General features: G+C 44.3%; 1 protein-coding gene across 1 annotated transcript in view; it reads right to left on the bottom strand.

The window, feature by feature from the left end:
• Positions 1-9,381, bottom strand: part of LOC147024449 (uncharacterized) — an 80,144-nt gene that overhangs the window by 26,370 nt on the left and 44,393 nt on the right. The window lies entirely within an intron of this gene.

Raw genomic sequence — 9,381 nt, 5'->3', positions numbered from 1 at the left:
TGCCAGGAGATAACTCGCCAGCTTAACTTGACACGAGACATGATGGGGATAATTGTTAACATCCAGCAAGACCCCCAGCGCTGGGAGATGGTTCTCCACCTTCACGTCCTTTGGTGGGATGGCGCACACATCAATGACTCGTCCTTCATGTAAAAAAACCAGGGATCAGGAAAACTGGGTCTTCAACACAAGTGGGAACAACTCCTGAATCTATAATATTATCGGAAATTATTATTAGCAAATGATCTTGAGGGGAGCAGGAGTTTCTCCATGAAGTAACTTCATATATAAATGAGTCCGTTCCGGACATGTGGTTTCGTCCTTGGCATTAAAATCACCACAGAGATTATTATCGTTAATAAATAAATAACTCCGTTTGAGAAAGCTTTGAACGACGTGATGACGTATGTTTCCGCTTGACGGGACGGGATCACCACACACGGAGACGGAGGGATAAAACACTCGACGACACTGATGACGAGCTAAAAATTAACTGAATGTTGTGAAAAGTCCGCTGTGAGGTACCTCAGTTATGCGTTTTCTTTCTCTTCACGATCCGCATCTTGAGAGATAAATAAATTCTTTCTCTGAATGTTCAGTAAGTATTCGGGAACCTGACTTGACACACGTTCCATCACCGCGACAGATCCACATCGAACTGATTGAAATTCGGGACAATACCCTGACGTTTGTGACGTAACCGTTCTACTGTTACCATGGGATACAGACTGCGCCACGCTGGGTGCAGGAGTTGTGGCTGTAGTCATCGTCATGTGGTAATCGTAGTAGTAGTACTAGTAGTAAATGGACAGAGGTCAAACCCTGCGTCTAGCTCTATCTCATGGTGACAGGAGGCTGTTCACATTGACTCATGGTGGAGAAGTTTCAGCAACGCCACCACTGTCTCTTGGATCGCCATTCGTACCTCAGCGATATTTAGGCGCCGATGGAGACAGCTGCTTGAACTGTTTTGGGGCTCAGGACAAAGGCAAAAGGACAGAGTCGATACTGGAGAGCAAGAAAGTAAGCCATCTTGTTTCATTGAGCCGGCCAGGCCGCGCGGTTGGCCGTGAACACACATTCACGTTCAGGGAACCTTACGGACAGGAAGATGGTCGACTCGGTTTGTGAGAAATTTGAGGAATATTGTAATCCACAACCTAATGTAGTTTATGAAAGGAACCGTTTATGGGAAAAAACCGGACGGCAAGAGGGGAGACCCTTTGACCAGGATGACACCGGAAGTTGAGGATGGAGACCTATGTTGTACAGTTTTGCAGAAACGGAGAACATGGATTGAATATATAACCTTCGCCATGTCGGATTTACGCCTGAAGGAGAGTTTACTCCGTGAAAACGATCTTGACCTTCTAAAGGGAAATTGATCTCCCACCAAAACGTGAGATGCTGACGAGAACGGAAAGTGAGACTTAGGATTCAGAAAATCTGCGAGTAGAGGTTCCGCAAGAATCGTGGACCCAGCATGATGATGATGTGGGTCGCATCATCATGGCAGCATCCTTCATGGTCAAACTCAAACCTGGAGTTCGTTGACCAAATAGACGCCAATATCCCCTCCGAAAAGAGGCGGAAGCCGGAATCGCACCGGTAATTAAACCATTGGAAAGAAGAAGGGATAGTTGTGGAAACTTCAAAGGTCTGTGCAACACACCAATCTTGGCCGGGTTAAAAAAGCCACAGAAGGATATGTGGGAAATTTGCGAAGAACTACGAGAGGTAAATGAGGTGATTCAAAAGTGTTCACCCAGTGGGTGAACTGAGTGCAGTAGTGTTGATTCCATCTATCACCGCAAATTCCACCCACTTCCACAGTAATTGTGTACTGTGTTCCATGTTTTTCTCAGTCCCTATTGCAAAGGAAATTGCCATTTCTGTTAAACTTTTACGTAATTTCTGTTCGCCCTCTTCTTCAGTGCTCTTCGTTGCCTCTGCCCTTCACTTCTCGATTGGTGTGCGACTGAGACGTGCTTATTCCAGAGGACCAGTGCAGAGCACACGTTGCCACGAGCCCCAGCAAGGTGACTGGCCGGAGATAACACGCCAACCCTCAAGGTGGGATCGCTCCAAGTGGAGCATCCCATGGAGGTACATGCTGCACTCATGAACCTATCCAAGACGAGGTTAGGGATCTGTCGCCTCATGCATCTTCTCCTCTCTCTTTCCACCCCTCTATCCCCCCTTTAGATGTGCAAAAGAGCATCGATGGAAAAGAACGGGTGTTCTTGGGAAAAATTCCAGGGGCATAAAAAAGACCCTTTTATGTGGTATGTGCCACGTGTTAAATTACACAAAAGAAGGGACATTGCATCGTTTGTAGAAAATGCCAGACGAGAGAAAATAACGTTCATTCAAAAAATCTTGTGTGCATGCTGTACTCCCCTTGTGGTCTCTGGAATTTTTCCCAAGAAGCAAAATTTTGGGAGGGATACGTGGTGGTGAAAGGGGCTTTGAAAGGATCATTATTTTGGATGGGGAACGACCTGAGATCGTGGAATGACCTGTCTTGAATACCTGGAGGGAACAATGAGTTTCAAGAGAGTATGGAAGGTGGTTCCACAAGTGGGAAAAAACAGGAATGAATGAGTGGAGGTGAGCAGTGATTCTGGATTGAGGCAGTTTCAACAGGAGGGGGTTGCAGGTGAACATCGTTCATCCTGCTAATACCTGGGCATGACAAAGCACGGAGTGGGCAACGGGTGCAAGTCCAGAAATGAGGCAGAAGAAGACAGATAGATCACAGACCTGTCAGCGATGGTGAAGTGAAAGGGCCATTGACTCAGCTTCATCATGAGAGATTCCAATCATCTTGATCGACTTTGTTTCCACAGCGTCAAGCTGAGCATGGTGCTGACCTGAGCAGGGAAGGCAGCCCAGAGGGGAGAGCAGTAATCCATCAAGCTGCGGATGAAAGCCTTGGAGGTGGAAAGCTGCTCAGGTGTGCCAAGGAAGGATTTTGCACGACCGTGGATGCCCAGTCAGCGTCTGGCGTTGGAGGCCAATTTTGAAATGTGGCTTGCCCAAGAGAGATCATGGCTGAGAGTAAGACCCAAGAGTTTTGAAAGACTGAACCATTTTAAGAGGATTGTTGAGAAAGTATATGGAATGGTTTGTGTTGTGATCCTTTCAGAGAGAGACAGAGAGAGAGAGAGAGAGAGAGAGAGAGAGAGAGAGAGAGAGAGAGAGAGAGAGAGAGAGAGAGAGAGAGAGAGAGAGAGAGAGAGAGAGAGAGAGAGAGAGAGAGAGAGAGAGAGAGAGAGAGAGAGAGAGAGAGAGAGAGAGAGAGAGATAGATAGATAAAGGCATGTTCCATGTGTTTGAGCAGTTTATGATTTTCTCAAGGTCTGAGGAGAGGGAAGAGGCTGCTGGTGTAGTGGCTTCACATGAAAACATGTATTTTTATGACAAAAGTGTCAAACTTGGCATACGGCTTCTTCAGATGATTAAATACAAATTTAGAAGGGGAGCACGGGCAAGAGATGTTTTTTGTGGTTTTTGAAAGAGAAAGAAAAATCGCGCCGGGGCGACGTCACCACACTCAAATTGTGCTCCTTTTTCCCGCTGGAGGATAGGACAACTTGCAACAAAATGGCAGCTTACGTGTGGATAAGTATGGAAATTCGAAGTTTTCTCAATCATTTTTGCTCAGAACAGGCGACTAACAATGACTGTATCGTGACATTTATCAGATTTCGCTCATTAAAAAACATTCATTGTGATGGATTTGGAATAATCTGGTCACTCCTTGCATCCTGACGGGTATTGTGTTGCTTTTATCACCGACTACAGCAGCCCACCGTGCCATCCATCGTCAGTCGGTCTCCCCACACCCGAGGCCATGAATTTTAGGCCTGTTGCGGAAAACACTCCTCATGAAGCATTTTCTGAGACTAGCGTTTGTTTCTACTGCCTTATCACGTAAATTTAGTCTGGGTTTCTGACCAATTTAATGCCATGAAAATTACGTGGGCCTACCTTGTGTCCGTCTGTTCGCAATCGAGTTGACACCATTTTACTTTTGTAAAATTTATCTTTGATGCTTCATTGACTTGAAAACTTTGCAAATGTAGATTTTAACCCTGTGCCAAATGAAGTCACAAAAGGCCTCCTGTTCAAAAATGCTTCATGAAAACACTGTTTCACAAGCTTCTGAGTCGCTGTTCGGATCTGGTTCTATGGGTCGCCTTCGGAATGGGAAAGAACTTCACGTATTACAAAGTCAACGACAATTGTTTGGAACTTGGATATCGGGCGTCCCGGTGTCTACCAATATTCCACAGCTTGACTGGTGTGACACCACGTCTGCTTTCATGGGCATTGGTAAGAAGACGGCGTACAAGGTATGGATGGACTTTGAGAAAGTGAATGATGCGTTCATGTTCATCTCCGATCACCCGTTCTGCAATCTTCACACAAATGAAGCTCCTTTCAAACTTATTGAGCAATACATAGTCAAGCTGTACGGTCGATCCAGTACCTTATCGTCAGTCAACGCCTGCAGAAAAGATCTCTTCTGTCATCACGATAAATCCTCTTTGGATCGATTTCCACCCACACAGGTGAGCTCCAATATTTGTCAGGGTTTGAGAGGTTGACTGTCGAACCGGAAACGAATCCTCAATTAAAATGCCGTTTATCCAACCCTGAATTTTGGTTGCAGCACATGTTCTAATCCGAAACCTTGATTACATATTCCAGGATGCCTTGTATCAGCATCTGAAGCGGGCAGTCTATCAGACTGGAATATGGACATGCAGCGAGACCATGCCATTACTTCCGTCGCCAGCAGAATTCGGGTGGCGCAAAGACGGGATTCGATGGTACGCAGTGTGGATTACACGACCACAAGTGTCAGCTGCTTGCCAAGAACTTATTAAATGTGGCTGCAAGTCGCCGTGCAGGACTTGCAAATGCGTAAAGTCCGATTTGCCATGCAGCGCCTTATGCAAGTACCCATGCGATGCATAAGGTAGGCAAATTCTCACACTGATGACCGGCAACATCCAATCAAACCCTCTTGTTCACCGATACTAACGGCGTGCACTATGCATTTCATTTGAAATTTATTCAACAAGACAGAATACTTTGACATTATCTGCAAAATGCATAATGTAAAAAAAGGTTGTGTCAATAATTTTGTGACATACGTCACCATTACACCGCCGAAAAGTACTTTTTATGAAATCTTGGGTTCGGTTGCCATGGCAACAACGAACAAAATATGCCATAAAATCGTAATTTCAGATGTTTTTTTTCCAAGAAGTTCAGGAATCAACGAAGGTCAATATGGGGAAGTTTCTAAGAAAATTCGTTTCAAAAAAATTACAGTATAGACTGTAGACTATATGGACATTCTTGTTTCCATTTCCCCTATTTTAAGTTTCCCGCCATTTTAAAGCCATTTTGAACAAAATGCAATTGGGTGAAATATTTTACAGTGAAATTTTATTGTATATCACTGGAAACTTTTAAACAGATGTTAAAATCGCCGTTTCATCAATATATTCCTTTTATATAGTGATGCATGCCTTCCCCCACCCCCAATGGTGGCCATCTTGGAAAATGTCTGCCGAAGCCGACCCATGAGGGGCCGACCCGGGCTCCCCTTCTAAAATCGTTCAGTATGGTCACAGGAAACGGGATACCAAGTTTGGTACTTTTGTCAAAAAAATTAATGGTCTGCCATGTTTTGGAGTTAAGCGATTCCACGATACTGTCTGTCTGTCAGAGAGATGAGGGATCTCAGGGCAGAGAGTGGTCATCAGCAAAGAGAGAGAGAGGGGGTTTCCAGAGAGTAATTGAGATCATTGATGAGAATTGGGAATAATATGAGGCCCTGAACACTGCCTTGTGGAACACTGCCTTGACAGGGAGAGGAGATGAAAGGGTTCCTTTGAGAACCACATGTTGACTACGAGAAGGGAGGAGGTCAGCAATCCAACAGTGGAGTTGGCCTTGGATTACAAAGTCAGAGAGTTTGGAGAGCAGGGCAGGATGCCAGGCTAAAATATTAGCTCAAGATATGCTCGGTGAGATGGCCCAAATCTCATGTCTGACATTGAGGGCCTCCATCCATTGTTGGGAGAGTTGAAGCTGCATGTCTGAGGTGCAGTGAGTGATTTGGTCTGAATCTGACTTGATGATCTAAGATGAGGCTGTTGGGGGAAAGGAACTATTTTATGTCAACAAGGGCATTTTTACACCTTTTTATGTAATTCTGTGATGGTTGATTTCCAAGCAGAGAGAAGATAGATCTATGGTAAATAACAGGGTGAAAAGGGCAGAAAGAGATCGTGCAAGAGCAGAAGAGCAAGTTTGAAGGACACATGAGCTGATGCTGAACGGTCGAGTCACAGAGTCAAAGTGTAAGGTTGCCAGAAACTTTTACACCTTTTCAGATGCGAAAGACACAGAATTGAGGAGTTGCTGGGTACCACTGGGAAAGATGGGTACAGACAGAGAGGGATGAGGGACACAAGATTTTGAAGCAAACACGGAATTGGGGCATTCAGCCTTCTCACGAACAGTCGGCTGTGTTGCCATTTGAAGTGAGAGAAGGAATGGAAGGGGAGCATCCTCCAGAGACAGACTCGACAAGGTGCCACCAGGTTTTAGAGGAAGGAGTCGAGGTTTAAAGTTAATTCAGGAGATTGGACAGATATTGTTTTCTGGCTCTCCTGAGGGTAAACACCCACTTGTTGCGACTTTGTGGAATGATCTGAGGTTGCCTTCCGTTGGATTTGCCTTCCAGGAGGAGAATGCAAGTTATTTTAAAGCAACAGTCTCACCCCGTGATTCAGAGTACCAAGAGCAGGAGGATAGATAAGATAACTGAAGATGAGATCATAATAATCTGTGCATAAGAGAGAGCAGGTTTCGGTGGAAGAATTCCCAGGTTGAGTTAATACCAGAGGCGGTCGACAAAGGAGACCAGTCCTGAAGTGTGATGGCTGCTTGCAGTTCCTGCCAGACTTGCCGGCACCGAGGTTGTTCTCTGAGAATGGCGGGAGAGATTGACCTTCACCAACACATCATCAGAAAAGCCAACTCGGGCTGAGGACGAGTGTTATACAATGGCGGGGAAGTTGGTCATCAACAAATCCATGAGGAAAGACTCTCCATTTGGAGAAATCCGGATGGGAAAGTTCACAGATTGAATCAGAACGATGGAGTCATAAAAGTCTTTTGCAGAAGTGCCATGACTCGTGAGAAAAGTAACAACACAGACAATTCACGTGATGACAATTAAAGTCCCCACAAATGAGGAAGAGAGAGTTGGGATGAATGAATAAAAGTTTGTCCATGTCATCTCAGAGAAAAATACAGATGAAGGTATCACCATTGGAAGAATGGTGCAACACAAAAACCTTAGATGAGAACGGAGGGAAAGTCACAACCAGAGGCATCCTGGGGCTGAGAAAAGAGTTCAGCTCGATCAAACTGAAGGAAGCAATAGGGAGGGATAAGTTTTGAAGGGGCAGAACAAGGTTGAAGTCGAGAGGAGGCAGAACGAGTGAGGAGCAGAAGAGGGGGATGGTACTGACTTGGAGGGGTTTAACACCATGAATGGACATGAAGGGTCAATGTTTGGCGTGTTCACATGGCCTTTGCAAAGTTGATGCTTCAGAAAATGCAAACTGGAAAACCTGAGTTGAAAGTCCAAAAGGGTCTTGAGGGTTCTGAAGGATATTGAGGGTTCTAAAGGGTATTAATGGTTCCAAGGGGTCTTTAAGGTTCCAAAGAGTCTCAATAGTTTTCGGGAATCTTTAGGTTCTGTATATCGAGGTCGTAGGAGAATATTGTCATGGTTCCCATTGTACAGAATTAATGGCCAAAATCACCTTCAAATCGTCGGAGATGGACTCACGTTTTCTTACTTATGTAATAAATATACACTCACGTTCCCACGAAACATCATTAATTGACAGAGCATGAACATTGCAGTTGGACCTAATTAATGGACATACTTTCCAACAGTACGTAATTAATAGACAAACATGGCGTTCTGCACAGATAAACAAGCAAAGACAAATGACCCAAATACAACAACCAGTCCTCTGGAGAGGGTAAAAAAAAACGGCTGGACCAATTTCCACCATTTTTTACATCCATGCTGGGGGTACCAAGGGTCAGGTCATGGGCACAAAACACTCCTTTCCCACAAAATACTCCTTTCCCATAAAACACTCCTTTCCCATAAAACACTCCTTTCCCACAAAACGCACCTTTCCCACAAAACACTCCTTTCCCATGAAACACTCCTTTCCCACAAAACACTCCTTCCCCACAAAACACTCCTTCAACACAAAACACTCCTTTCCCACAAAACACTCCTTTCCCACAAAACGCTCCTTTCCCACAAAACACTCCTTTACCACAAAACACTCCTTTCCCACAAAACACTCCTTTCCCACAAAACGCTTCTTTCCCACAAAACACTCCTTTCCCACAAAACACTCCTTTCCCACAAAACACTCCTTTCCCACAAAACACTCCTTTCCCACAAAACACTCCTTTCCCACAAAACACTCCTTTCCCACACCCGCAAGGCAATTCTCTGTTTGTTCGAGTGTTCGTTTGTCTGATCATCAATGAGTTGGCTCAAAACAAGGAAATAAGGCCATTTGGTCCATCAATACCGTGGTGCACTATCGGGTGAAATTTTGCTTCAACTTTAAACACAAATCTTCTTGATGAGTTTAGAATCTCAATAACCCGTTCTTCATCGAATCGAGTGACCCATCTTGTCTCTTACTATAGTGTATTTATATATATATATATATATATATATATATATATATATATATATATATATATATATATATATATATATATATATATACACATACATATGTAGACAGTATATGTATATGTTGTGGAAGGTTGTTGTGTGACGATAACATATTTTAATCGGTGTGGTTGAAGTGGTATCCTGTGCATCACTTCTCTCAGATCAGATATCTCCAGACACTTCCCATGTTCACTTCTTCCAGACAAAGACAAACTTATAACCTTAAACTTTCTCTTCATATTATTATTTTTCCACCACCCATCCCTTGTTTTGGGTCTGCAGTGGGAACAGTTATGGCACAAGTCTTTCACGAATTGGTTGACCAATCCTTTTGGTGACCGGCAGGAATTTGTAATTTGTTCAGGATGCCGGAGATAACTCGCCAACTCTTTACACGAGACATGATGGGATCTTTAACATCCACCAAGACCCCCAGCGCTGGGAGATGGTTCTCTACCTTCACATCCTTTGGTGGGATGGCGCACACATCAATGACTCGTCCTTCATGTAAAAAACAAGGGATCAGGAAAACAGGGTCTTCAACACAAGGGGGAACAACCCCGAATCTACAA

Source organism: Eptatretus burgeri, chromosome 6 (assembly GCF_056783735.1).
Source record: "Eptatretus burgeri isolate ZD-2024b chromosome 6, Ebu_testis_v1, whole genome shotgun sequence".
NCBI classification, from domain to species: Eukaryota; Metazoa; Chordata; class Myxini; order Myxiniformes; family Myxinidae; genus Eptatretus; species Eptatretus burgeri.
This window is presented reverse-complemented; position numbering and strand designations above follow the sequence as displayed.